Below are 16,045 nucleotides of genomic sequence, written 5' to 3' on the forward strand. Positions count from 1 at the left end.
GGCCTGTGTTTGTGCCTCATTATGGCATTGCTGTTCAGGTCTGTGTGCATTTCTGATGGGTGTCATCAGCCAGAGCTCCAGTGTGTACCCAGCATCCCCCACTAGGTGGCCATAGGGGATGTCCCCATTGGCAAATATCTGGTACAGCTGCATCAGATGCCATATGTGGGAATCGTCATAGCTCCCAGGGCAGCCAGCACACACATTCATTATAATTCCCTGGGCATCACATATAACCTGGCAGTTGAAGAAGGGGATGCCCCTGCGGTTGATGTAGGCCCTACCCTGCTCACTGGTTGGTGCTTTCATGTATATGTGTGTGCAGTCTATAACACCCACTATCCCAGAGTATTCTACTATTTGGTGGAAGAGATGCATATTGCTGGTCAACACCTCAGGGTGTTGAGGAAATATACGTGCTCACTGGCATGTGCTGACATGGCATCCAGGAACTGGTGGAATACTCTTGATGCTGATGCCTGTGAGATCCCCATGATATCCCCAGTTGTACTTTGGGATGTACCTGTGGCTAGTATACCTAGGCCTACACATACCTTGGTATCCACTGGGATTGGTTCCCCTCAGTCAGTTTGGTGTGCCAGGTGTGGCCGGCACAGCTCAACAATTTGCTGTAGGAGGTCTCTGTCAACCCTATAGCACTCCACTATCTCCAGCTCATGTAGCCCCTGGTAGGTTACCATGGGTCTATACACTCTTCTCTGTCTCCTCACTGTGGGTTGTTCGGCAGCATTCACATCTTCATCACCCTCAGCCTCTTGCACATTTTGTTCTATGTTGCCTGCTGCAGCCCTTCTCATTTTGTAGGTTTGTTTGTTAAATTTTTCCCAATTTGTAAACACCGGTGGTGTAGAGTGTGGGAAAAAACATAGGGGAAGGTGTTTGCTTAGTTTATAGTTGTGTTCTGGGCTGGGCTGGTCTGCTTCCTGTGTAATTGGCTGATTCTGATACATTTCACCTTCCAGCTAAGCTAGTTCTCCTTGATTACCTTCCTACTGCTGTTTTTCCTTCGCATTGCCTCCCTGTTTAAGCCTCTGTGCGTGCCACACAAACTGAGTGCTCAAATGTGCACAGTGCTGCTATTTTCTATTTTATCTTCTTTTTCCTTCCTGTAAGACCCAGTGTGCGGTGCACACACCTGCTTAGGCTTTGTAAAGAGAGCTAGGCAGGTTTAGACACACCCCCTAAATTAGCTATGCTAAGCTAGGAGCAAACCCGAGCCACAGGTCTCCAATCTGCTTACAGTATGCCTGACACACACCCCTATGATGTCACCTACCTCCTAGGCTTGCATCCAGCTATTCATACTCTTACACTTTTGGGACCTGACTCACATGCTGGGGAGAGCTGGGATTCACTATCCTTCCCCTCATTTTGTATAGGATTGCCTGCTAATGCATAGTTACATGTCTCACAGTGAGCCTCCCCCCATAGTCTAGACCAGCTAAGTCTAATCTTGACACAACAAGAGGTCCGTTCATGGCGGGAAGAACAAAAAATTGTGTGGCACATCGATGTTTGCACCTTTATCAGAGTATGATCATGGCAAGGCTCATACGTACATGGACTAAACAGATGAAGAGCCTGCTTTGTACCTGGAGCTTGGGGGGGGGCGGGGGAAGGAACCATGGGTATCACATTATGGAAGAAATATGCAAATAAAACAGCACAGCAATAGTGTAGTGGGCAGAGCATCCACGTAATTTGCAGGCATTCCTGGTTCGAGTCCCACTGTAGCACAGTCAGTTGTATATGGTAAAGCACATTATAACCAATAGTTTTATTGCAAAACCCACTAAATAACATATATATGAACTGGAGTACTGCAAGAAATGCACAGGTGAAGTATCAGTGTCTGACCGAATAAGGCAGTAGAAAGCAGGTTTAAGCACAAATAAGCAATAGTAAGCATATGTAAGCACTCGTAAGCGGGCAAAGCCCATTTGCACAGCAGTAAGCAATGACTACACCTGGTTAAGCAAATATGAAGCTAACACCCTGTAAGTAGATATAACGGCAGGTTAGCAGTCCTTACCTCCACGCAAACCTGCTAACTGACTAAACATGCCTTAACCACTCTGTATCTAACGGCCCTTGTTCTGCCCAGCAACAAAATAAACAGCCTCTGCTGTACTCGAACACAGAACCCCACACGCCAAAGTGCTTCACCACTTATCCATGTCAGATATACATAACCCTGATGTATTCAAAAGATATCAACCAGCCCAGTCATTCAGCAGTGCAGAGAATGTATTCCAACATGTAAATGTATTTGTGTGAGTAAATATAGTAATATCTAAACAGATACAGCATATCAATAGATGTATATATATATATATATATATATATATATATATATATATATATATATATATAGCCACACATCTGTAGATAGCAATGATAGCTTTGACAAATACAAATATGTGCACATGCACCGGTAATGTGGTTGAAACACCCCAAACAATATACATCATATATGAATAGGCATATCCCCCCACCACAGCCAAACATGTCTGCCCTGCAATACACTAAAGTGTTATAGATCACATAAGCAGGACCTGACATGACATAGTGAGACTATGTGATGAGTGTGGTGTGGTGCAAATGTTTACCTTCTCCTCATGACTGTCGAGTTCAGTCTTGTTTGGAGAGAGCTTTACCTCCAGTTGGCTAGATAAGTACATCTCTCACATGTTGTAGTGTTGGGTGGTAGGAGAAGAGGGTTGTCTGTGTACATGTGGCAATTTCTACATTGCTTCAAGATGCCCAGATTCATCAGATAGACAGGAGAGAACACTGGGAGCTGACCCTTATACATGCCTGAATAAAAAACTATTTTCCTCTAGATAAGTGAGGAAAGTGAGTACAAACTACAAAAGGCCCTCACTGAGACAGATACCTGGTGGCATAGCCATGGCCTGAAGCTCAATGCCAAAAAGTGTATTGTCATCCCCTTTGGTAAAAACTCTGTACCCATGAACTACCACATAGCCGGTAGTCTACTTAATGCCGAAAATGTGATAAGAGACCTTGGGACACAGGTGGACAGTAGTCTTTCCTTTGATAATCACATCGCCACAGTGGTCAGGAAATCCTTTTACATGGCTCATCTCATCACAAAAGGATTCTCATCTAGAAAAAAAGAGGTCATTGTTCCCCTCTACTCATCACTCATTAGAACCATTATAGAATACAACGCCCCTTTTGATATGTATCTCACAAGACATCTACAACAACTGGAAAGACCACAGAAATACCTCACAAAGAGGATTACTGGCCTCAAACAGATCCCCTATGCAGACCGTCTCAAAAAACTGCAGCTTTACTCCATCGCATATCGCCTACTCAGGGGCGATCTCTGCCTAACATACAAAGCTATGTCAAACCCAGAGGTGTTGGACATGCTCCACTTAAAGAAATCCCAATCCCTCCGAGCTACATGTTCTAGGGACCTAAACCTTGTCGCCACAATAAACAGAAAATGCTAGAAGGATAGATTCCTGTCCCAGAGACTTCCCATACTCTGGAATAGACTACCTATCTATGTCAAACAGAGCTTCTCATTAGCACCCTTCAAGAAAAATTTTGATGATTGGATGGGAAATTGGAAATTCACCCCAGGGATCACTTCTGTGGCTCTACTAGACAGGGGCACAGGAAAATAATTTTCTTGGGTTGCGAAAGCCAGGGTACATTTTTTGGCTAGGCTTATATAGGCCCTAGGGCCAATAGCCTAGTACCTACCTATGAACCTATGAACCTATAAGAAAATAATTATCTGGTAGAACTTTTTATGGAAAGGGGGTACCTAGAAGAGATTATTTAATCTATATTGGATGAAGTTGTTTTAAAGAGATGTAATGGTGAATATGAACCACTGCTGGGAAGCTTGGCAAGGCAGTGCTGGAGATTAAAAGAGCCAACTAAGCGGGGGTTTGAACTTGCAATGTTTATAACACTTACTAATAGTACAAAAGATGTGACAAGAGTGATACTTGAGAATTGGGCACTTGTAGTAGATGACATTGAATTTATGGGGTATGTAGGGCTGAACCCCAGATTTATCTTTAAAGAAACAAAAACTTAAAAGGATTCTTAGAAAGGGACAGTTCATGGGATTTAGACATTGAAGGTCAGAAAAAACATGACACTTTTAAGTGTGGTAGGTGCTCACAATGCTAAACATCATGAACAAAGAATCCTTCTATGTAGAAAATGTTAATTTTAAGTTCCAAACTACAGGATATTTTAATTGTAACATAACTTGGGTAATTTACATGGCAGTTTGTCAAACATGCTCATGGTATTATGTGGGCAAAACTAATCAAGCCCTGCATAGAAGAATATATGAACGGGTCTATATTAGAAGACCGAATGTTTAGGTGATCGAACACCTAAACATCGATCTTCTAATATCGAAAGCAAAAAAACTGTGAATGGCCAATTTAATGCAGGGAAAGATTTCCCTTGGCTGCTCGCCAGAGTTTGCTATTTCCCTACTGTTGAGCGATTTCAGAGTTGGTATATTTAGTTAGGGGGGTGTGGGGGGCACAGCCCCCATGTTAGGGGGTGTGGCGGGCAAAGCCCCCCATTTAATTTAGATGTAAAGTAATGTTTTTTGTGTTGTGGCTGAGGAACTTGTTTCCCTGGGACATTCGACATTGTGCAGTTCGATATTAGAAGATCATTGTTTAGGTGTTCAATCACCTAAACAGTTGGTCTTCTAATACAGATTCTATATGAATATGTATACAATATAAGCAGGAAAGAGATGAAAAATATATTGGTAAAACATTTAAGTTCTTGAAAAAATTTTAAAGAGGTCAAATTCTTGGTACTTGGAAAAGTTAAACATGATGCAAGAGGTGGTACTTGGAAAAATGTGACTGAAGACAAAGAACTGTGTTGGCAGCTAATGCTGAACTCTATGATGTTTCCTGGTTTGAATGACACTGTAAGCATTAAAAGTGTGTTGCAAAGAATACGTTATAGATTGTAGGGGGTGGAGCTGAATAGCAACTACAAATGAATGAATGAGGGTAAATGTATGAATGCATCCTATTGATTTCAGGAAAATTGAACAGGTTTTTAAATGTACTGTGTTTCACTTTATGTTAGTTCTGATGGAGTCCAGTAAGGATTAAAACACTTAACAATTAAAGTGTTTTCTTGTGAACAACTTGCCATCATGGTGGTTACATTTTATTTCCTGTTTTTTGCACTGAAGTTACAACATGTGCAAAAGTTGTTCTCTAAGACCACAAATTCTGCTTCCATGATAATTTACATGGATGCTTACTTGCAGGATTTATCTCTGAAGTACTGCAAACTGCTGTGGTGATGACCCTGGACAAGGGTTGCCCTACCACAGACATTAGAAATTACAGACCTATTAGCTTGACCAGTCTGATTTGTAAAGCTATAGACTGCATTATATCTACCTCAAACTACGTTTGCAGAAACCTTAATAGGCTAGACTGTCATCAGTCTGACTTTGTCAAAGGGAGATCCTCCCTACTTAGTTTAGTTATCTTCTTCAAGGCTGCGGCACATGCTGTAGAAACTGATCATTCTGCTTCACACAGTTTATTAGGCTATGGCCAAAGTATTTAATACTATATCAAAATGGAGCAATAATGAGCTAAGTGCCTTAAAATTAAGAGCTATACATAGCAAGGTGGACAGCCAAGTGGCTGAAAAACATAATCTATTTATTTAAGGTGGAAGGCCCCTCTTCAGAAAGTATGAAGGTAACTAGTAGTGTGCTCCAGGGCTCAATAGTGGGATCCACTCCTTTTTGGCTTCTATTTCTCTGATCATTAGACCTTTGATTAACTAAGTTGGAACATAGCTCCAAACAGTGCTGTAGTTCAACTCTCCCTCTGTACCCGTTCATTACATTAAGGGACTTATGGGAAAAAAAGATCAAAAATGAAATGTGGAAAAGTACAGTATCATCACACTTGATGAACAATTCCCTCTCTCAGTGAATAGCATAGCTAAAATACCCTCCACGATTGGTTCATAGGTCAGTACAGACCATTAACAAGCCAAGAGTTTAGCCCATATTTAAAAGTTCTTGCCAGCTTAAAGGAGGTCAGCACAAGACAGGGTAGGGTAGAATATGAGGCTACACATCCAATTACCTAGGGTTATGTTGGGATACAAGTCTTTCACACTGATGTGTCTTATTTAATTATTTATGAAGATTTAGTTCCTTTAACCTAGTTTTTGAGGAAACGTGTTCTGTGAATGAATAAAAGGTCAAATAAGGTTGTCTCTTTCATGGCTCAAAAGTCTAGACATGGACCAGAATAGAGCAGCCTGTAAGAAACAGTATAAAAGGCTAATAGTCTGTTCTGAACTAAAGTGTTTGATGCCAGTGATCTTTTTAGTTAGCAATCTTTGAGGTCTGTCAAGTAGAGTTTTTATGTTTAGTCAAATGCATGCCAAAAGGAGCATTATGGGTAAAGGGGAAATGGGACTTCTTTCTAACTAGGAGAGATGTCTTTGAAAGTAAGAGGAGCCAAGACAGAAGGCTTTCATGATAGGATGGCCAAAGAATAAGGAATTATCAGCAAGATTCCTTTGATCTCTTATGATGGTATCTGATTGGAGAGGTTGTGTTACCTATATGGTATAGGAAAATTATTTGTTTAACAAACATAACTATGCAGCATTTTTCACATTTAATTTGAGACCACTATCCTTGCACCATTTGTTGACATTGTTTAACCATTGTTGGAGCAATTGTGAGTGAGTGGAATATCTAATAGCAGCAGCCAGTTTAGAGTTGTATGCAAACTAAGATAACCACAAGTCACAAGTGTTGACCTAAAAATCTGAGAAATTGGAATAGTTGAAGGCCTAACACTGAGCCTTATGGTTCATCACTGCTAACTATTACCTGCAACTATAACCACATGGATTCTGTCAGATAACCAGTTAGCTATCCAACACATGACATAAGGATTTATATTCAGATTTACAAATTTATCAGGAGTAATGTCAAAGGCATTGGTCAGGTCCAGATATGCTGTATGTACTATATAACCACTATTCACTGCTTCATTGGCTATTTTAAAGAAATCAGTGATGATAAAGAGGTAGGGCCTTTCTGTGACAAAGCTGAATTGAAGAGGGCCCAGAGTTAATAGACTTTCAATGTCCAAATTAATGAGATTTAAGAAAATGCATTCCATAGCTTTACATAGAATGCTAGCAAGACTAATGGGTGTAAAATTACCAGGGTCTGTTCTTGGACCATCCATCTGCAATAACATTACAATGGCTTTTCTCCAGGATTCAGGAATGGAACCAGTGAAGAGACAAAGATTAAAGATGTTATTTGTGGGTTCAGATAGGAAATATTTGGCAATGATAATCAGGACACATGGTACACTATCTGGGCCCATGGATCAGATGTTCATATCTTTGACAGGACTTGATTCATAGTAATTTAAAGGAAGTGGTTGTGACTGAAGAATCTTTGGAATTATGATAATGGGATGGATTAAAATTTGCACTAAATCAGTCATCTAGGATATTATTTATTTCCTTTGGCTCAGCAGGGAAAATGTTATTGTAGAACAATTTCAAACCATCCCAGGTGTTGGTACTCAACTACTTGACATAATTAAATAAGGGAATTTAGTTATGTTTGGTTTCAGCAGCTATTTTAATTTTACATTCAGCTTAGAGCTTCCTAATCTCTTTTCTAGTTTTTGTAACAATGCTGTTCAGGCAAGTAGCATGATATAATTCATTTATAGGCTACCTATTGAAATGAAGGCACTGAAAATGTTGAGTGCCGACAAGCTGAAGCCCCCTCCCCTGAAAATCCTGGAGAAGCGTGAATCGCAAACATTGCTATTTTCCTTCCAACTTCATCTTTAGAGGAGGCAAGTCCCTTACACCACCAAACTTAAATATATCAACATTGAGATCACCATCCATTGAAAAAAATGGAATAATCTGAGAAATGTCCATCTTGGACTTGATATATGTAAGTGTGTTTTTTTAACCTCTCAGTCTCCATATTTTGGGACTCACTGTAACTGGTTCTGACATTTCAATTAGTTACCTAATTTATGCAAGCATTCAACAATAGGGGTTTGTTTTTTAAATTTCTCAGCATATTTATAGTGGATATGGACTGCCTTAAGATGGCAGCTGTTTAAGTGGGAAGAAAATACATAAGCTTAGGCTCTGGCTTTAGCAATGATCCATCGGAAGTGGACTACAGCAGAATTTCTTTAGGTCATCAGGTAACAGAAGAAGGTTTGCTTTTAGAGTTCTCTAAGCAAAGAAGTATTTCTAGGAGAAGGACCACCAGCTGTAAAAGAATATGTCACTAATTTATTGTCTGATTTATCAAAGGAAGATGAAACAAATGGAAGTGTGCAACAAGTCACCATATTTTTGAAGATAAGATCAAGGCTACTGGGGCCCCTATCAGGATGGTTTATTACTTGTGCAAGGGTGTATTGTGAGGGCCCATCCTCATATCACTGTTATTCTAATCACATTTCCAATCTAATACAATATCCATCTGTATCCTTTTCCCTAAACATAGGGCATATAAATATTACAAGTATCTGTACCAAGCTGCCAGAATTCCATGCCTAGGCAACCCGGCACTCACCAGATATTGTAGTGATAACACAAACTTGGCCTGATAATTAAATTCTCCCATCTGATTAGAACATACTCAGAGCAGACAGACAGCACAAACAAGCTGGAAGTATTGTTATACAAAAAAAAATAATCTACAACTTCACAAATCCAGCCAAATATATCCACAATTTGGCAATGCTGAAATCATCTTGTTAACACTCAGACTTAACCAACATAAATCCCTATACATTGTCTCCAGAAAAAAAAATCTGCATACCACAGACTATTTCTTCTATTGGGTATCTCTACGATCCCACATGAAAATTTGATACTATGTGATTTCAATATTGATTGGCTGTCAGTCTCCTCAGATACCTCAATCCAAGCCATAAACCTATATAGACTCACGCAAATGATCACCACTCCCACTATCTTCAGTAATATGAATGACAAGGGAACCCTAACTGACTAGATCCTTACTTATATGCCAAACAAAATCTTCCCATCTGGTACCCTATCCACTATCTAGTTGACCACCTCCCTATTTTTCTCAAAAGAAATCATAGCAATATCCACAAATTATGCTGTAGCACAATTCAGTACTACATTTCTGAACATCCTAAATGAACTAGACCCAGTTAGAAAAAATGTGTTAAATCAAAGCCTTCCCCATGATACAAGAAAACTCATCAGACAAAGAAAAAGGGCTAGGAAAACTTAGGTGAAAAATATAACTCAGTTAAACCTACAAACTTTCAGACAGAATAAGAATCAAAATAAAAATTACTTCAAGCTAAAAAAAAAAAAAAAACTTACATCACAGACCTACAAAACAAAAATTGTGACAGACCCAAATATTCTGGTCTTCCATAAATCAGCTACTTATTCCTGTCTGACATTTCAACCAAAGATATCAATGCTTTTAACTCCCACTGTATTCAGTCTGTGCCTTACTTAAAAGCTTACCAGAAAAAATGCCCAGACTTCAACTCAACCTACTAACTATCAATATAGACTTTCATCCCAGCTTGTCCCTACTGCCACCATTACAAAATGTCTCCTAAAACAAAAGACTACCTCTCTTACTCCTGACAACCTACCTGGTGAATCCTTTAGTACTGCAGCTAAGGCTATATCCTATTTAATATCAATCCTAATAAATCATTCCACTTTCCCTCCTGCCTACTAAAAAGAGAAGAATTTAGGCAATGCATAATAGAAATTATTTGATTGTTATCAGGGAGGATAGAAAGTACTCCAAAAGTTATAGCTATGAGATAAAGTAAAAGTGGAGTTTAAAATATGGTAGAGATAAAAGAAAAAGACATATAGTTAAGAAATAACAATAATTATTTAGAGGGCTGGCAAAGTTTTAAGTGTTACAAAATAAGAGGAATCTCACAAAACAAGAAGAGGCACAACTGCAAACTGTTAAAGAGAAAATAAGGGAGTATGTAGATAATATGCATGAGTTTAGAAAAACTAGCATTAAGCAACTGTTTTTGATAATAACTCCAGAGCATAAAACCTTTTAGCACAATGACTCAGGCAACAGCATATAGAAAGTGTACCAAGCTTAAGGAGAATATAACAAGAAAAAATATCAGAGATCCTGTACAGGTATTGGAGATAGTTCAGAAATTTTATGAGAATTTGTATAAATGGGGAAATCAAGAAAAAGTACAAAGGGTAATACTTATGGAAGACTTATATATGCCAACATTATAGAGAGATGAGGCTCAACAATTAACAGTTAAGACAGGCGGAGATGAGATAACAATGTTTATCTGTAACTAATCTGCAGGAAAGTTTCCAGGAAAAATTTGTATTCTAGTGAAAATCTGGAAGCTAAGAGGGAAGAAAGTGATAAATATCTGGAAGGTTTTGTTTTAACACTAGAAAAAGGCTGCGGTAACTGTAGCACCTTAAGAGGGAAAACACCTACCAGCTTCAGCTTCATATAGACCCATTTCGATTTTAAACCATGATTATAAAGTGTTTATGTCTTTAATGGCTGAAAAATTGTCAAAAGTTTTGCCAAAATTGATAACTATGGAACAAAGTGGCTTTGTGGAGGGAAGGCAAAAGTTTGACAACATTAATAGAGCAACGATGATCCAGCGGGAAGCAACATATAAGAAAATACCGTTGTTATTGGTCGGCCTTGATGCAGAGGAAGCATTTTACAGAGTAAGCTGGGAATTTTTGAGAAAGGCAATGGAAGCATTTGTATTCCCTGATAAAATAATAAGCTAAATTAAGAGGCTACATGAGGGATCAGAGGCAAAAATCAAAGTAACAGGGTTCCTCTCCCATAAGTTGTGCCTGAACAGAGGAACAAAGCAGGGGTGTTCTCTTCTACCATTGTTATTTGCATTATAATCATTGGCAAATAAAATAAGGGACTCGGAAATTCAAGGATAGAATTGATATGGTAATCAATAAAAGTTGTCTTTATTTGCAGATGATATTACTTTGTACCCAGTAAAACCAGAAATGGTTATCTCACCATTGTGAAATGTTCTGAGGCAGTTCTAAGTTTTTTCAGGATATAAAATTAATGAAGATAAAACAAAGGCTATACTTACAAACTATGTGCCCACACAGCAATTCGTTCAGCAGTACCCATATTTAGGGGGACATGATAAAATGAAGTATTTATGAGTATGGATTATAAAGGATTCTATTATGGCAGCTAAGGCTATGTGGGAAAAGACTAAAAGATAATACAAAAACTGAGAAACTTGGGGCTCTTAACTAGGACATGGATAGCAAGACACAAGCAGTAAAATGTTTTTAATCCATTTAGTTTTATACACAGGTCAGGTATACTTTCATCAACCATAGAAGAAATTGTGGAAAATAATTAGGATTTCATCTGGGAGGGGAAGAGGGCAAGAGTCAAGTGGGATAAGCTGATACTTCCAAAAGAACAAGGAGGTTTAGGATTACATGATTTGAAGGGATACTTTAGAACTTCACATTTAAGGATCTTATAAATAATACATGCAGAAATCTAGAATTCAAAGTAAAATGGGTGATGAAGCAGGTAGCATATTCAAGGAATAAAGAGAGTGGAGGATTTTAGATACATATTCATAGAGTAGCAGAAATGATTCTAAGAATTAAGCTAACATGAGAACAGAGAAAAGAGATTTTGATGATAGGGATGACTGCAATTAGACATATAAAGAATAGACAAGATCGGACTGGAATTTACTGAAGAAAGCTGGCAAAGGAATGAAGATATTGGGAACAAATAATTATAGAAGGAAAGGTAATAGAATGGGAAGAGGCCAGGATGACATTTGGACTGCATGCCACAGACAGTTTTACATATCAGGGATTGAAATCAAAGTACTGGCAAAGAAATATATTTAGGGAAATCCTAAGTGAAATACCTGCACTGACTGAGTTTTTAGTTGAATCTAGAACAGAAGCTGCTGTTAAAAAAGAGATAATTAGTAGGGAATTTAAAATATTGAATGACTGTAGGAATCAATCAGAGGAGGTTAGATAAGTTTGACAAGAGAATTAGATTGGATGGTGCAGTGGTGCAGCGGTAGCATTGTTGCCTCACAGCAAGAGGTTCTCCAGTTTGATTATTGGCTGGGATGCCTTCTGTGCGGAGCCTGCATGTGCTCGTGTGAGTTTCCTCTGGGTTCAATGGTTTTCTCCCACATTACAAAGACATGCATCTGCAGTGTTTCTCCCTGGGCCGCCACTGAAAACTGGCTTCGTTCCAAGTCGGACACTCCCGGTTGTTGTTGTTTGTCTTTTTGGCTTTTCTCGGTTAGGGGTCACCACAGTGGAACTCTGGTCCACTAATGATTGGCAGCAGATTTTTTATGGTGCCGAGTTGCCAGCCTGATGCCAAACCATCAGTGAAGGCACGCCCATTCACGCATGTCTTTCGGAGGCCACACGACCTCGGAGAGGGCATGCAGACTCCACACAGAAGGCACTCCAGCCATGAATCAAACAGGAGAACCTCTTGCTGTGAGGCAACAACGCTACCACTGTACCACCGCAGCTTCCCCGGTAAACAAATGAAAAATAAATAAAAGATAAGTATTTCATTTCACAAAGAAAGAATGGGACGACATAGGTATGCAATAAATTGTAGAAAGATTAAGGATTTTTTTTCTTGGAAGTGTTTACATAGGTGCTTTTATACCCCAAGCAGACTCCAAACAATTTTTCCTCAGCTAGATGGCAAATGTTGGAGGTGTGATAGGGAAGAAAGATATAGCTGGGAGCATAAGTTCTGAGAGTGTAATGAGTTGGCAAACCTTAAATATTCCATAAAGAGTACTGCAAGCGAATGTGTGTAACTTATAAAATGGTATTTTTGAGCTAGGATATGGAATCTGAATTGCCTAGAAATAGTATGGTCTTGTCAAGTTTAATTCTGGTGGGTGCCAAAAAGCAATTATGAGGAAATGGAAATCAAAGTCTAAACCAACCATATTTGGAGTAGTGAATATTGTAACAGAGAGAAAAAAACAGGAAGTAGGATCTTTAGAAAAGGGTAGGAGCAAAATACACAGAAAAAAAATAGAAAATGTTTTAAAAACACCAGCAGAAAAATGTTTTGTAGGAAGAATGAGGTTTAAGAGAAGGCAGGAACTGATCAATTCATGTAATGTTGAATTAATTATATTATATAGAAGAATATATCTGCTGTATATTATTTGCATATGTGAATTTGTTAGCATGGTTTGTTTACCTTTAAATAAGTGTAAGTCTGCCTGTGTCATAAGTCATAATTCAATAAACATGTTTAAAAACTAATAAATCATTCCATCAGTGAATCCTATGCTTCCCTCCTCTGGAAGGAATGCTATATTCTGCACCTACATAAAAGTGGCTCACTAATTACAGGCCAATTACCATACTCTCCTCATTATCAAAAATTGTAAAGAAATGCATACAGTCACGACTCTTAAATTATAGCACACAGAATACATTACTCTCTCCATCTCAACATAGCTTCCAGCCCATCACAGCACCTCTGCAGTCCTCATAAGCCTTACCAATACCATTAATACAAAAGAAATTAAGGTAAATTAGTATCAGCTCTTTTTCTTGACCTCTTTAAAACTTTAGACACTGTTTCTCATGTCATTCTCTTACATAAACACTGTACCCAGGACTTGATGACAAAGCTCTACACTGGTTCCACAACTGTCTCTTTAACAGATCTCAGGAAGTGAAACAGCTAAATGACATTGCCTCCTTTCTGCCAGTTTCAGATGGTGTCCCACAAAGTTCCATTCTGAGACCTATCCTGTTTAATATCTTTATTAAAGATCTCAACAAGGTATGTAAAAATGCCTCCTTAGTGCAGTATGCCAATGATTCTACCATTATCTGTTTGGCAAATAAGATTGACACTTTACAAAAACTGACTCAAGAATCCTTCTGTTAAAACTTGGTCATCTACCTTTCAGCTATTCCTCAATCCAAATAATTCTAAATTAAGCCTTTTCACCCCAAAACATCTCCCAACTATCACACCTTCCTTTTTTATATGTTCCTCCAACAGTACAGGCAGTCCCTGAGTTACAGACATCTGACTTGCAAACAACCCATAGATAAGAACGGGCTGCTGAAATGTCAGAAATAATGTGAAAATAAATAAAAATCTTTAAAGTTGCCAAAATCTTACCTTAAAAATGAAGAATTCTGTTGTACATTCCTTTCCCCCATTTTCTCCATTCGTGAAGCTACTTGCACGTCTTGTTAGTGCAGTTACTTCCTCCTTCATGGAGAACAAGAGATCCGATTGGTAAAGAGACTGCTGTGTTGGTGATCTGATTGGTCAAGACTGCTGGCTTCAGCAGTACATAGTATTGAAGCAGTTGCTGTACTGTACAGTAGAATGGGCAAATTATGTTACAGCTCACTAGGGTCTAGGTGGCAGTAGGAGGTCTGGTAGAGGTCTGAAAGTTCAGGAAAGAGTGGAAAACATTAGTGGATGATGTCTGTAGTACAGAAATGTGAAGTGGGGCTTAAAAAGAGGTAAGTTTAACATATTATTTGTATGGAACATTCTACTGTACTGTACTGTACTGTATTGCAGCACAGCAGAATGTTCCATGTACAAGTTTTAACTTGCATACAAATTTGACTTAAGGACAGACTAAAAACGGATCTCATCCTTAACCTGAAGACTGCCTGTACCACAACTGAACTTGTCTCAAAAATCAAATTTTTAGGCATGCACATTAACAAATCCCTAAAATGTAATTACCATATTTAACATGTAGTAAAGAAAACACACCAAAACCAATGTTTTCTCTTTAGGACCAAAGCTTATGTGTCTACAAATGCAAGAAAACACACTGAGTCCTCTCTCATCTTGTCTTCTGTCACATACTCAGCACCTGTTCTCAGCAATAAACAAGTAACTCAGCTAAACAAACCTGAGCAATGGTACAGCAAAGTAACAAAATTTGCTGCAAATTACCACCATAGGGTCCATCATTGTGCTGTCCTTAGGGAACTTCAGGGGCTAGAACTACCCCATCACCTAATATACTCCCAACTTGCTTTCATACATAATCTTATTTACAAATCAAATGACTGCTCATCTTCCAACAACCTTATATGACTATACAGCCCTTTGAGATCACTACACTCCAATGATAAATTCTTACTAAATATATAAAAATTCCAGTAACAACGCTGAGAACTCTTATGTACTTTCATCATGCATCAAAAACATTGAATTCCTTTCCTCTAACAGTCAAGCAAAAAATGCTTTAATTCTTGGTTCTACAAATGCACAGAACCAGGCTAACACTCACTTTTTCCCACAATCCCCCTCCCCTTCCCACCTTCCTTGTGCCATATACCTCAGGCATTAATTCACTATAGTCATATCTATTATATGTCGAGATGTAACTAACTCTATCCCCAAACGTCTTCTTGTGTCTACGCTCTCTGTTATAACTTCCTCAACAAGTAGCAACAATTTTGACACTATCCTTTCTCTCCTACACACATCTGTTGATTTGAGATGTGTATCTCTATCACTATAGGAATTTTGTTGATCATAGTATCCTGTCTTTCTGTCTCTCTCTTATTACATACATGCTCTTCTTGCAATTTTATTACTTTTGAACAATACAAATATCAGACTGTCAATTTTTTCCTTTTTCCTACCACATGTATATACTATAACATAGACATTGTTTTCTATTTTATTCCAATTCCGTTTTGATGTCATTCACAAATTATTAATGAAGGTTTTCTCCCCAGGCCTCCACTGAAAATTTGTAGAGTACTCAGATGGACTTTCCTAGTAAACAAAAGCAATCAATCAATAAATATATAAAATAAAAATAATGTCAAGGAAGTGTTGGACATGGTAGCCACTGGCAGTGTAAGCCAGATAGTTTATGGA

Source organism: Protopterus annectens, chromosome 12.part0 (genome assembly GCF_019279795.1).
Source record: "Protopterus annectens isolate FY-2018-M chromosome 12.part0, PAN1.0, whole genome shotgun sequence".
NCBI lineage: Eukaryota > Metazoa > Chordata > Ceratodontiformes > Protopteridae > Protopterus > Protopterus annectens.